A 13,854-nucleotide genomic window follows, 5' to 3' on the forward strand; every position below is an offset into this window, starting at 1 on the left:
CCCAGGATTGGCGCGGGAGCGCGAGCTGCAGGCGCATTGTTTCCCGACTGCCTTATATCTGGTCGCGCGCCCCGGACTCGGGGACTGGGGGGCGGGCCCTATGGGAGAAGCTCCTCCCACTCCCTGCCCCCGTCCCGGCTGTTGACTGTCGGGCAGGCCACACCTCCTGGCTGCGCTCGCCCCTTCTATTCTATCCCTTATAGCCCCTATATAAATTGCACGCTGGGGAGCGTAGAGCAGGAGGCTAGCTGATGCAACCTGGTCGTCTGGTGGAGGCGTGACTCTTCAGCGAGGATCTGGAGGTCCTCACTCGACGGAACTAAACGGCGTTGCTCCTTGCCCACCCTGGGCTGGGGAATAAGGGCTACTCCCCTCCACATCCTGGGAGCCTACTTCCTTGGACGCGCCCGGCTTGGTTCAGGTGCTAGCAACCCGCGGCTGGGGGCAAGCGCACCTCCACGGCGCCACCTGGCGGCCCTCGGCCGTGAACTAGGGCTGGTTCCCGAGTTCTGTTCTTCACCGGTTGGCCGGTTTCTTTATTTTATTTTGTTTTATTTTTTGTTTGTTAGTTTTGAGACAGAGCCTCAAGCTGTCTACCTGGGTAGAGTGCTGTGATATTACAGCTCACAGCAACTTCCAACTCCTGAGCTTAAGCGATTCTCTTGCCTCAGCCTCCCAAGTAGCTGGGACCACAGGTGCTCGCCACAACACCCGGCTATTTTTTGGTTGTAGTTGTCATTGTTGTTTGGCAGCCCTGCGCAGGGATTCGAACCCGCCACCTCTGGTGTATGTGGCTGGCGCTTTAGCCGCTACAGGCGCTGAGCAAGGCCGATTTCTTTAGCTCAGTGACCTAAGCCTAGAGGGCTAAGTGGTAAAGATTACAGGCTTCAGCGGAAAAACTTAAGCTTTCTGAGCCTCAGTTTCATCTGTAAAGTGAAAGGATGTAATACTTGCTAAAACGAAGGGTGGTTGTGAGGATTTAAGAAGATAGAGCATAATTGAAAAAGGAACAAAAAGAGAAAGAAAAAAAAAAGAAGAAGAAGATAGAGCATCTAGGGAAGGGACCTGATCTTGGAGGAAAGGCAAGCAGGATTGGCCTAGCTCCGGGGGTGGGGCGAGGGAGCAGCAGTGAAGAGGAAATATCCTAGCCAGGAGAACCAAGGGCTGTGACCTACTCCGCTTCCTCACCGAGCGTGGGGATTTGGAGTCTGGCAACTTCCCTCAAGCTCATGCTTTGCCCACTTGCTAGCCAAGTCCGTTGAAGCTTTGCCCTGCATCTCTGGCCTTTGGTGAAAGAGTAAAAACTAAACTATACGGCTAGTTTGAGATTAGACCTGAGAAAGGTAACTGGGGATAGCAGCCAAGACATCTAGATTCCTCCACCTGGCATGGAGGTTTTGTCTACCCTAGGCTGCTTGTATGCTGTCTCTCTTTTCCTCCCACCCTTGTGGTATAAGAACACCAAACTGAGGACTGTTGGCATCCCGGCAGAGGAAGTGAGACGTTCAGTTTGGTTAGAGGCAACAGGTGTGAGTTGATGTATGGGTTGGGAGAGAGGGCAGGGAAGATGCAACCCTCAGTTTTGGAAAAGTTAGGTCTAAAATACATACGAAACATCCTTAAAGGCAGAAACTATCTCTAGCTTTGTAATCTCAGCACCTAGAACAGCTTCTAGAAGATCCTTGTGAACTATTTTGCTGAGAGACTTAGCCAACCACATTTTCTTTTTCTTTTTTTTTTTTTAAGACGGAGTCTCACTATGTCGCCCTTGGTAGAGCTATGTGATGTCACAGCTCACAGCAACCTCTAACTCCTGAGCTTAAGCAATTCTCTTGCCTCAGCCTCCTGAGTAGCTGGGACTACAGGCGCCCATCACAACGCCTGGCTATTTTTGTTGTTGTTGTTGTTGTTGTTGTTGCAGTCGTCATTGTTGTTTCAGCAGGTGGGGGCCACGTTCCAACCTGCCTGCCTCAGTGTAAGTGGCCGGCGCCCTACCCATTGAGCTACCGGCGCTGCCAGCCAACCAGATTTTATTGAGACAGACTGTGTGCCATGCTTTGTGCTGAATGGAAGGCACAGATCAGAAAGGTTCCAAGTTTGGTGGCAGCCTTGAGGCAGAGAGATTAGACTGTTTTTTGGTTCTTTGGTCCACAGATGTCTGAGATGGTTGTTGTACCAGTCAGGGTTCTTGGTTACAAATGACAGAATTCAACCCTAGATAAATGTAAGCAGAAAATGACTTAATTGGAAGACTGTGGGGTATAGAATTCACAGGAGGCTGGGAATCCATGCCTGGAGTATAGGCCCTCTCTCCCTAGAGTAGCATCCCTACTTAGGTGCCCCTCCCCGTGGTTTCATTGTTATAGATAGTGTCTGGGAGCAACCAGGAGTAGGAAAAAGGAAATTAAGTCATCTTCTGAGAGTAAAGCTGCTCCTTCACTTTGCATACTTTTGTTTCTTTAATGTCCTTCTCACCAGATTGTAAACTCAATGAGGGCAGGGACAAATGTCAGTATTGTTTACTGAGGTAACCCCAGGGCTGAGAACAAAGCTTGACATTTCATGGGTGCTTAGTAGAAGTGTTGTCTGTTTGATTGAACATAAACCTCTAGTACTTTAAAGTAACAATGTGCCAACTTACCTGATGGAGACAATAAGTCTTAGCCCAAGTCTAGACTATAACATGTTTGTTTTTTAATTTATTTTGTTTATTTATTTATTTATGACAGAGCCTCACTTTGTTGCGCTTGGTAGAGTGCCGTGGAGTCATAGCTTATAGCAACCTCAAACTCTTGGGCTTAAGCAATCATTTTTTTTTTTTTTTGTCACCCTCAGTAGAGTGCTATGGCGTCATAGCTCACGGCAACCTCAAACTCTTGGGCTTAAACAATCATCTTGCCTTAGCCTCCTGAGTAGCTGAAACTACAGGTGCCCACCACAATACCCAGCTATTTTTCTTTGAAATGGAGTCTTGCTCTTGCTCAGGCTGATCTCAAACTTGGGAGCTCAAGCAATCCACCCGTCTTGGCCTCCCAGACCAGAGTGCTAGAATTACAGGCATGAGCCACAATGCCCCGCCTATAACATGTTTAAAGGTGTTAATACAGCTAAAGAAAGAAGGGACCAGTCAGAGGGGTCTGGGCAGTCAAGGAAGCCAAATATCAAGGAAAGTTGCCAAGGAATTCACCAATTATAGCTTCAGTGCAACTCTACCTATAAAATAGTCAGCCTGGGTGCTAGGAAGAGCTAAAAGGATCTGTGTTATCTTTTCCTTTTTTTTTTTTTTTTTTTAGACAGAGCCTCAAGCTGTCACCCTGGGTAGAATGCCGTGATATCACAGCTCACAGCAACCTCCAACTCCTGGGCTCAAGCGATTCTCCTGCCTCCACCTCCCAAGTAGCTGAGACCACAGGCGCCCGCCACAATGCCCAGCTATTTTTTCGTTGTAGCCGTCATTGTTGTATGGCGGGCCTGGGCTGGTCTCCAACCCACCAGCTCAGGTGTATGTGGCTGGCGCCTTAGCTGCTTGAGCCATAGGCGCCGAGCCCTTTTTTTTTTTTTTTTTTTGAGACAAAGCCTTAAGCTGTTGCCCTGGGTAGACTGCTATGGCATCGTAGCTCACAGCAACCTCCCCTGGGCTTAAGTGATTCTCTTGCCTTAGTCTGCCAAGTAGCTATGACCACAGGCGCCCACCACAACGCCTGGCTATTTTTTGGTTGTAGTTGTCATTGTTGTTTGGCAGGCCTAGGCTGGATTCGAACCCACCAGCTCTGTTGTATGTGGCTGGCGCCTTAGCCGCTTGAGCTACAGGCACCTAGCCAATCATTCCATTTTTAATAAATAATGATTCAAGTCAGGCATGGTGGCTCAACTGGGAGGCCGAGGTGGGTAGACTGCCCTAACTCATGAGTTCAAGACCAGACTGAGCCAGATCAAGACTTCAACTCTAGGGCAGCGCCTATGGCTCAGTGGGTAGGGCGCTGGCCCCATTAACAAGGGTGGCGGGTTTGAACTCAGCCGTGGCCAGCTACTTGGGAGGCTGAGGCAAGAGAATCTCTTAAGCCCAAGACTTTGAGGTTGCTATGAGCTATGATGCCACATCACTCTACCCAGGGCGACATAGTGAGACTCTGTCTCAAAAAAAAAAAACCAAACCATTCAATTTTTAAATAAATAAATATTCAATATTCACAGTACTTTGGTGATACAGTATGGTGTACTATGTCTATGTTTCCTTTTCTTTTTTTTTTTTTAATTTGGCCGGGGCTGGGTTTGAACCCGCCACCTCCGGCATATGGGACCGGCGCCCTACCCGCTGAGCCACAGGCGCCGCCCATATGTTTCCTTTTCTATATTTTTTATAGTTAAATTATTTACTTTTGCTTTGATTTTTATGTATTTGTTATGAATTTAACTCTACACATTTCCCACCAGAACTATAAAATCTCTCCATATGGTCAAACACTTCAGTTAATCGATCTATCAGTTACTTTTTTTTTTTTTTTTTGAAACAGCCTCAAAGCTGTGGCCCTGGGTAGAGTGCTATGGCATCACAGCTGATAGCAACCTCCAACTCCTGGGCTCAAGCAATTCTCTTGCCTCCACTTCCCAAGTAGCTGGGACTATAGGCACCCGCCACAACGCCTGGCTATTTTTTGGTTGTAGCTGTCACTGTTTGGCAGGCCGAGGCTGGATTCGAACTCACCAGCTCAGGTGTATGTGGCTGGTGCCTTAGCCACTTCAGCCACAGGTGCTGAGCCTGTCAGTTACTCTTTTTTTTGCAGTTTTGGCCGGGGCTGGGTTTGAACCCGCCACCTCCAGCATATGGGGCCAGCGCCCTACCCCTTTGAGCCACAGGTGCCGCCCAGTTACTTTTTTTTTTGAATCATCTCTCTTAGAATCCTTTGTCTTCCTGTTCCAGTCAAGATTTATTAATCTCTAAGGGCCAGGTTCGTGGCTCACACCTGTAATCTCAGCACTTGGGAGGCTGAGGTGGATTACCTGAGCTCACAGATTCAAGACCAGCCTGAGCCTGAGCGAGACCCTGTCTTTAAAAATAGCTGGGGGTTGGGCGGCGCCTGTGGCTCAAGGGGTGGGGCGCCGGTCCCATATGCCGGAGGTGGTGGGTTCAAACCCAGCCCTGGCCAAAAACCAAAAAAAAAAAAAAAAAGAAAGAAAAATAGCCGGGGGCACGCCTGTGGCTCAGTGGGTAGGGCACCGGCCCCATATACCGAAGGTGGTGGGTTCGAAGCTAGCCCCAGCCAAACTGCAACAAAAAAATAGCTGGGTGTTGTGGCGGGCACCTGTAGTCCCAGCTACTCAGGAGGCTGAGGCAAGAGAATCACCTAAGCCCCAGAGAGGGAGGTTGCTGTGAGCTTTGACACCATAGCACTCTACCAAGGGTGACAAAGTGAGACTCTGTCTCCAAAAAGAAGAATTATTGATCTTTTGACCTGGTTCACGATTGTCATCTTGTGGCTTCCCTTCACTATTATCTTGGAAATTCCCTCTGCTTCTGTGTTTGATCCCGTTTCCAGAGCTCATTTCTTCCTCTTTCTTGATTTACTTCCTCACTTTGGTGGAACATATCCTCATGTAGCTGCCTGAGAAAGGGTATCTGGGAAGTAAAATTTTTGAGACTTTGCATTTCTGAAATTGTTTTTATGGTACCCTTTGGTTGACAGTTTGGCTGCGTATAAAATATTAAATTGGAGGCTCGGCACCTGTGGCTCAAGCAGCTAAGGTGGGTTCGAATCCAGCCTAGGCCTGCCAAAAACAATGACAGCTGCAACCAAAAAAAAAAAAAAATAGCTGGGCATTGTGGTGGGCACCTGTAGTCTCAGCTACTTGGGAGGCGGAGGCAGGAGAATCGCTTGCGCCCAGGAGTTGGAGATTGCTGTGATCTGTGATGCCACGGTACTCTACCCAGAGCTTGAGGCTCTGTCTCCAAAATAAAAAAATATATATATATATATTAAATTAGAAATACTTTCTCCCAAGAATTTTAAAGGTACTACTTTCCTGTTTCTTAGCAACTCATGTTGCTATTGAGAAGACTGATATCATTTGATCTATAAACCTTTGTGTGCAAATTGTTTCTGCAGTATAGTTCAGGATGTACCGTTTGTCCCTATAATTCTGAACTTTTCAATGATGGGCTTTGGTATGGATCTATTATAATAAAGAATTTGAGTGGCCTTTGTCTCTAGTTCCTAGGAGGTAGCCTCTAAACCCTTGGAATTTCCCAAGTAATAGAAGTGTCTTTGGGTGGCACCTGTGGCTCAGTGAGTAGGGCGCCGGCCCCATATACCCAGGGTGGCGGGTTCAAACCCGGTCCCAGCCAAACTGCAACAAAAAAATAGCCGGGCGTTGTGGCAGGCGCCTGTAGTCCTAGCTACTCGGGAGGCTGAGGCAGGAGAATCGCCTAAGCCCAGGAGTTGGAGGTTGCTGTGAGCTGTGTGATGCCACGGCACTCTACAGAGGGCAATAAAGTGAAACTCTGTCTCTACAAAAAAAAAAAAAAAAAAAAAGAAGTGTCTTTGTTATTTATGGTGGGTCCTGATCATTTTTGCTAATAAGGTTACCTATAATGAACCCCTGGATAGTTTAAGGTGACTCACAATAGACAATAGGGACTGGCAATACCAGAAAGACCAACCATATGATTAGAGTGTTGGGGCTTTGAACCACACAATGATAGTCTGACCTCTGGGTTGGGAAAGGGGACTGAAGATTGAGTTCAATTATGTGGACAATGATCCAATCAATCTTGCCTATATAATGAACCCTCAATAAAAACTCTGGATACTGAAACTCAGGTGAGCTTTTATAATTAATAATACTCTGTACTGTTACACATTAATGTGTCCTGATTTCATGGGAAGAAGACAATGAAAGCTTCACATCTGAGACCCTCTGAAAGTACATGTAGTGGGTGGTGCCTGTGGCTCAGTGAGTAGGGCACCAACCCCATATACTGAGGTTGGTGGGTTCAAATCCAGCCCTGGTCAAATTGCAACAAAAAATAGCCAGGCGTTGTGGCGGGCGCCTGTAGTCCCAGCTACTCAGGAGGTTGAGGCAAGAGAATCGCCTAAGTCCAGGAGTTGGAGCTGTGAGCTGTGAGCTGTGATGTCATGGCATTCTACCAAGCATGACAAAGTGAGACTCTGTCTCTAAAAAAAAAAAAAGAAAGAAAGAAAGAATGAAATAAAAGAAGTACATGTAGTAAGAATAAAATGGAGTTAGGCTAAGGCCAAAGTGACACAGCTGGTCTGGTCAGTTTAGGGTCTAAGCGAGGTCCTGAGTGACTGCTACCTCCTGTCTCCTATTCTTATTGTTCTATAAATCTAGCTCCCACCCTAAAGATGCCTATCTTGAGTAGTTTAGGTAGATTGATTTAGGAGATTCATTGTTGAATTGGAATATTGTAATAGGTCACTGAGTTATGCTGATTATTATTTAAAATAAGGGTTAATGTGGTCTTTGCTTTGAACTTTTACATATAAAACTGTAATTTTGGGGGCGGTGCCTGTGGCTCAGTGGGTAAGGTGTTGGTCTCATATACCTAGGGTAGTGGTTCAAACCCTGCCCCAGCCAAACTGCAACAAAAAGAATAGCCGGGCGTTGTGGCGGGCGCCTGTAGTCCCAGCTACTCGGAAGGCTGAGGCAGGAGAATCGCTTAAGCCCAAGAGTTGGAAATTGTGAGCTGTGTGACGCCATGGCACTCTATAGAGGGTGATAAAGTGAGATCTGTCTTTACAAAAACAAACAAACAACAACAACAAAAAAAAAACACTGTAATTTTGGAAATGGAAGAACGGAACAGTCTTAGAGAGGCTACTGGCACTGTTCTCCAGAATTGCTGGCCTTTTGACAAATAAAGTTTGGTGGACCTATACCCATCTCTACATATTGCCTGACAGTGACAGGTGGCCAGACCCTCTTCATTCAGTAACACCTCCAAGACCTTGCCCTTTGAGACTCTTCTTTTGATTGGTCCTGATTTGTATCATCTTTGCTGTTACTATAAGTATAGCATTTTCCTGAGTTCTATGAAGTATTCCACAGAATTATTGAACCTGAAGGTGTAGTGGGAAGCTCCAAATTTGTAGCTGGTTGGTCAGAAGTGTGAGTGGCCTAGGAAACCCCGTGCATGCAGCTGGTTTCTGAAGAGAAGTGTGTCTTATGGAAATCGTGCCATTAACCTCTGAAGCTGGCCTAATTCCAGATGGTGTCAGAATTGCACTGTAACTTCTTTTTTTTTTTTGTAGAGACAGAGTCTCACTTTATCGCCCTGGATAGAGTACCGTGGCCTCACACAGCTCACAGCAACCTCCAACTCCTGGGCTGAAGCCATTCTCTTGCCTCAGCCTCCCGAGTAGCTGGGACTACAGGCGCCCGCCACAATGCCCAGCTATTTTTTGGTTTGCAGTTCGGCCGGGGCCGGGTTTGAACCCACCACCCTTGGTATATGGGGCTGGCGCCCTACCGACTGAACCACAGGCGCCGCCCTGCACTGTAACTTCTTTTGCATTCTTTTTTTTTTTCTTTTGAGATAGAGTCGCCCTCAGTAGAGTGTTGTGGCATCACATCTCACAGCAACCTCAAACTCCTGGGTTCAAGCAATTCTCCTGCCTCAGCCTCCCAAGTAGCTGGGACCACAAGCGCCCACCACAACGCCTGGCTATTTTTGTTGCAGTTGTCATTGTTGTTTAGCAAGCCTGGGCCGGGCTCGAACCTGCCAGCCTTGGTGTATGTGGCTGGCACCCTACTCACTGACCTACGGGCGCTGAGCCCTGATAGTGTTTTTAAAAACCTTTTCTTGGCTCAGCACCTGTGGCTCAAGCAGCTAAGGCGCCAACCACATACACCTGCGCAGGTGAGTTGGCGTCCAGCCCTGGCCGCCAAACAACAATGAGGGCTGGAACCAAAAAATAGCTGTGTGTTGTGGCAGACGCCTGTAGTCCCAGCTACCTGGGAGGCGGAGGCAGAAGAATTGCTTGAGCCCAGGAGTTGGAGGTTGCTGTGAGCTGTAGCCATAGCACTCTACCCAGGACAAGTTTGAGGCTCTGTCTCAAAAAATAAATAAATTAAATAAAATAAAAACCTTTTCTCTTACTGGGCATGGTGGCTTTTGCCTGAAATCTAGCACTTTGGGAGGCTGAGGAGGGTGGATAGCTTGAGCTCACAAATTTGAGACCAGCCTGAGCAAGAGTGAGACCCCCATCTTTAAAAAAATAATAATAATAAAGCTGGGCGTGTGGTAGGCTCCTGTAGTCCCAGCTACTCTGGAGGCTGAGGCAAGAGATTTGCCTGAGCCCAAGAGTTTGAGGTTGCTGTGAGTTATGATGCTATAGCACTCTACCGAAGGCGACATAGTGAAACCCTGTCTAAAAAAAAAAAAAAGGTTTTGATGTATTTTTTAATTTAAGAACTCTTTTTTTTTTTTTTTTTTTTGCAGTTTTTGGCCAGGGCTGGGTTTGAACCTGGCACCTCCGGAATATGGAGCCGGTGCCCTACCCCCCTGAGCCACAGGCGCCGCCCTTTTTTTTTGCAGTTTTATGGCCGGGGCTGGGTTTGAACCCAGCACCTCTGGTATATGGGGCTGACGCCCTACTCATTTGAGCCACCCTAAGAACTCTTTTTTGTTCTCTAAATGTTCCATTTCCCCAGGTTTGGGCGGTTTTTGGTGTTGTTTGTTTTCGAGCTCAGGAAATCTACCCCATATGAGCCTCCCAAGTGCTGGGATTACAGGTGTGAGCCACCGTACCTGGCAGCTTTGGGTTTTTTAAAACATGGAGACAACTTTTCTATTTTTTCTGTGAGACTATTAATAATAGTTTTGTATTAATTATGAATTTTGAAAGCTTTTCCTGCTCCTTGTTTTCTCTATTTCCTCTGAATCTTCCCCTTTTTACTTTACTCCATGTTTTTTTGTTAGAGGCTTTCTTTAAACAGCACACCTGTTACCCTAGCACTCTGGGAGGCCGAAGTGCTTGAGCTTAGGCCTTTGAGACCAGCTTGAGCAAGAACAAGACCCCATATCTTGTGTAGGCTTGGTGCCCGTAGCTCAGTGAGTGGGGTGCTGGCCACATATACCAAGGCTGGCGGGTTTGAGTCCGTCCTGGGCCAGCAAAACAACAATGACAACTGCAATAACAAAAAATAGCTGGGCGTTGTGGTGGGCGCCTATAGTCCCAGCTACTCAGGAGGCTGAGGCAAGAGAATCACGTAAGCCCAAGAGTTTGAGGTTGTTGTGAGCTGTGACACCACAGCACTCTTCATAGGGCAACATAGTGAGACTCTGTCTAACAACAACAAAAAAAACATCTTGGCTCAGTGCCTGTAGCTCAAGCGGCTAAGGCGCCAGCCACATACACCAGAGCTGGCGGGTTTGAATCCAGCTTGGGCCTGCCAAACAACAATGACAATACAACCAAAAAATAGCCAGATGTTGTGGCAGGTGCCTGTAGTCCCAGCTACTTGGGAGGCTGAGGCAAGAGAATCGCTTAAGCCCAGGAGTTTGAAGTTGCTGTGCTGTGATGCTATGGCACTCTACCCAGGGCGACAGCTTAGGGCTCTGTCTCAAAAAAAAAAACAAAAACCAAAAACCATCTCTACTAAAAATAGAAAAAAATTAGCCTGGCATCATGATGGGTGCCTGTAGTCCTAGCTACTCAGAAAGCAAGGCAGTTGAACCTCTGGAGCCCAAGAGTTTGAGGTTGCTGTTGTTGCAGGAAGATGAGGTTCAATGGAGAGAAGGAACACCCAAACATTGTCTTTATTTTAGCCAGGAGAGCAAGGGCAGGGAAGAGTTCAAAATGGCCACCCTCCCTGTCTGGCTCAGTCTTCTTTTTATCTCTTGTCAAAAAGTTCTGGCCCATGGGTACCTTTCTCATTGGTCAGTTTGAATCAAGGTGGAGAAGCTGGCTCTGGCTTTTACCTAAGGAGGGGGGCTTTTTTTTGGAAGGGGAACAGTCTCAGGATGTTGCCCTCAGTAGAGTGCTTTGGGTTACAGCTCACAGCAACCTCAAACTCTTGGGCCATCATTGTTGTTTGGCAGGCCCAGGCTGGATTTGAACCCACCAGCTCAGGTGTATGTGGCTGGCGCCTTAGCCACTTGAGCCACAGGTGCCCAGCCCATTCCTTTTTTTTTTAAAGATGGTAGTCTTGCTATGTTGTTCAGGCCAGAATGCAGTGGCATTCACAGGTACTATTATAATGCACTGTGGTCTTAAACTTCTGCCCTCAAGAAGTTGATCCTCCCACAGTGGCCTCCCCAGTAGCTGGGACCACAGGTGTGCATCACCATGCCCAGCTAATTCTTTTGCGTGTGTGTTTTGTAGAGATGGGGTCTATATGGCCCAGGCTGGTCATGAACTCCTGTCCTGAAGCAGTACTCCAGCTTTGGTGTCCCTCACTATGTCACTCTCGGTAGAGTGCTATGGCGTCACAGCTCACAGCAACCTCAACCTCTTGGGCTTAAGAGATTCTCTTGCCTCAGCCTCCGAAGTATCTGGGATTATAGGCGGCCGCCACAATACCCAGCTATTTTTTTTTATTTCAGTTGTCATTTTTTTTTTTTTTTTTTTGCAGTTTTTTGGCCGGGGCTGGGTTTGAACCACCACCTCCGGTATATAGGGCCGGCGCCTTACTCCTTGTTGTTTTAGCTGGCCCGGATTAGGTTCAAACCCTCCAGCTTTGGTGTATGTAGCTAGCGCTGTAACCACTGTGCTATGGGTGGCAAGCCTCCTCTTATCTTTTCTTCTAAGATTTTTATAGTTTTAACTCTTACATTTAGGTCTTTGATCCATTTGAATTAATTTTTGTAGCCGGGCGTGCTGGTTCACACCTGTAATCCCAGCACTCTGGGAAGCCAAGGCTGGTGGATTGCCTGAGCTCATAGGTTTAAGATTAGCCTGAGCCAGATTGAGACCTTGTCTCTAAAAATAATAGCTGGGCGTTGTGGTGGGTGCCTATAGTCCCAGCTATTAGGGAGGCTGAGGCAAGAGAATTGGTTTAGCCCAAGAGTTTGAGGTTGCTGTGAGTTATGACGCCATGGCACTCTACTGAAGGCAACAAAGTGAGACTCTGTCTCAAATTGTTTTTTTGTATATGGTCCAACTTTTCTTGTTTCTTTCTTTTTTTTTTTTTTTTAAGAGATGGGAGTCTTATTCTGTCATCCAGGCTGGAGTTCAGTGGTGTGGTCCTAGGTCACTATAACCTCTGATTCCTGACCTCAGGTGATCCTCCTGCCTCAACCTCCCCTGTGTGCACTATCATGCACGGCTAATATTTTTAAATTTAATTTTTACCTGTTCCCTCCTCTCCCCATCCCCAGTTTGATTTTCAATGAGATTTACTTATACCTGGCTACTTTAAATCTTTTTTTTTTTTTTTTTTTTTTTTTGTGGTTTTTGGCTGGAGCTAGGTTTGAACCTGCCACCTCCGGAATATGGGACCGGCGCCCTACTCCTTGAGCCACAGGCACCGCCCTACTTTAAATCTTTTTTATAGAGAAAGGGGATCTCATTATGTTGACTAGACTGGTCTTCAATTTCTGGCCCCATGCAACTACCCATCCCCTGGGCCTCCTAAAATGCTGGAATTATAAGCATGAGCCACTAAGGCTGACCATCTTTCTTTTTTTATTTTTTTGTTCTCATGAATTTAAACTTTTTTTTTCTTTTTTTACGGGGAGAATTTAAACTTTAAAAAGTCCATTTGCTGTCATTTTAGTGAAATTTGGGGAGTGAGTGAAGAGTGAGCCAGGTGGTCTGAGAGGGCTTTCTAGAAGAGGGAAATTTAATCTGAGCCATAAAATGTCTAGGATTCCAGTAGAAGTAAAGAGACAAAGGTGGAAAAGGATGAAAAAGAAGAGTGAAGTGGGGGGAAGGGAGGATGAGGACGGGCTCTGGGGCCAGCATCAGAATTTAACCAGAGGGCAATACCTGCGGCTCAGTGGGTAGGGCGCTACCGAGGGTGGCAGGTTCCTGCCAAACTGATCCCGGCCAAACTGCAACAGAAAAAGAGCTGGGTGTTGTGGCAGGCACCTGTAGTCCCAGCTACTAGGGAGGCTGAGGCAAGAGAATCGCCTAAGCCCAGGAGTTGGAGGTTGCTGTGAGCTGTGACGTCACAGCACTCTATGGAGGGCGACATAGTGAGACTGTCTCCACAAAAAAAAAAAAAAAAAAGAATTTAACCAGACTCAGTCAAATCTGCTTTCTTAACCCTCTGCCTGGGTTTCCCTGCAAACCAGTCCTTTCCTTAGAACCCGGAGGAGTGTGGCTGTGCTTTAAGAGCAGTGAGAAAGGGGTTCTGGAGACTTTGCACCTTATTCTGCAGTCAACCTGGGAAGAGGCCTAGAGAGACAAGAGCAGCTTTCAAGAAGAAAAAGAAGCAGTTGAATGAAGGACTCTGTTTGCAAGCTGTGTCACAGTGGGTTTTCTCATCTGTGAAGTAGTTAAGCTTATCCAGCAATATTATTCCAGAATTAAACTGTTTACAAAGTGTTTAGCACAGAGGAAAGTTACAAAAATGTCAGTTTCCCCCTCTGTCTTTGGAGATTTAAGGTGAACAGTTTGGGTAGGATCCAAATCAAAGCCCTGAACGCTTGGCTAAGGAGCTTGGACTGAAGCTGAAAGTGACAGAGAATTATAGGATGTTTAGAGCAGAGTAACACAGACATATCTGTGCTTTGGAAGATCACTTCTGGAAGAAGAGAGTCCAGGCAAAATTCAGGAGGGGGGTGTCCTGAGCCCCAGATCTGCATCTGATTAACTCCATTTTCTCATATGTACCCAACACATGAATGGTCACTGTCAATGTTTCCCCAGTGGGCTATGAGTTGTGTGA

At 46.9% G+C, this 13,854-nt stretch overlaps 1 protein-coding gene across 4 annotated transcripts in view; it reads right to left on the minus strand.

The window, feature by feature from the left end:
- MYCL (MYCL proto-oncogene, bHLH transcription factor) overlaps positions 1–13,854 on the minus strand; it is a 31,975-nt gene that overhangs the window by 4,754 nt on the left and 13,367 nt on the right. The window contains exon 3 of one of the 4 annotated variants that reach the window (XR_008376808.1): positions 2,020–2,214. The exons of the other annotated variants lie outside the window; for them this stretch is intronic. The gene's annotated coding sequence lies outside the window, so the exon portion shown is untranslated. Of the gene's footprint in view, positions 1–2,019; positions 2,215–13,854 lie in introns of those variants that run through there. 4 annotated transcript variants of the gene reach the window in all.

This window comes from Nycticebus coucang, chromosome 22 (genome assembly GCF_027406575.1).
Source record: "Nycticebus coucang isolate mNycCou1 chromosome 22, mNycCou1.pri, whole genome shotgun sequence".
In the NCBI taxonomy this organism is placed as follows: domain Eukaryota; kingdom Metazoa; phylum Chordata; class Mammalia; order Primates; family Lorisidae; genus Nycticebus; species Nycticebus coucang.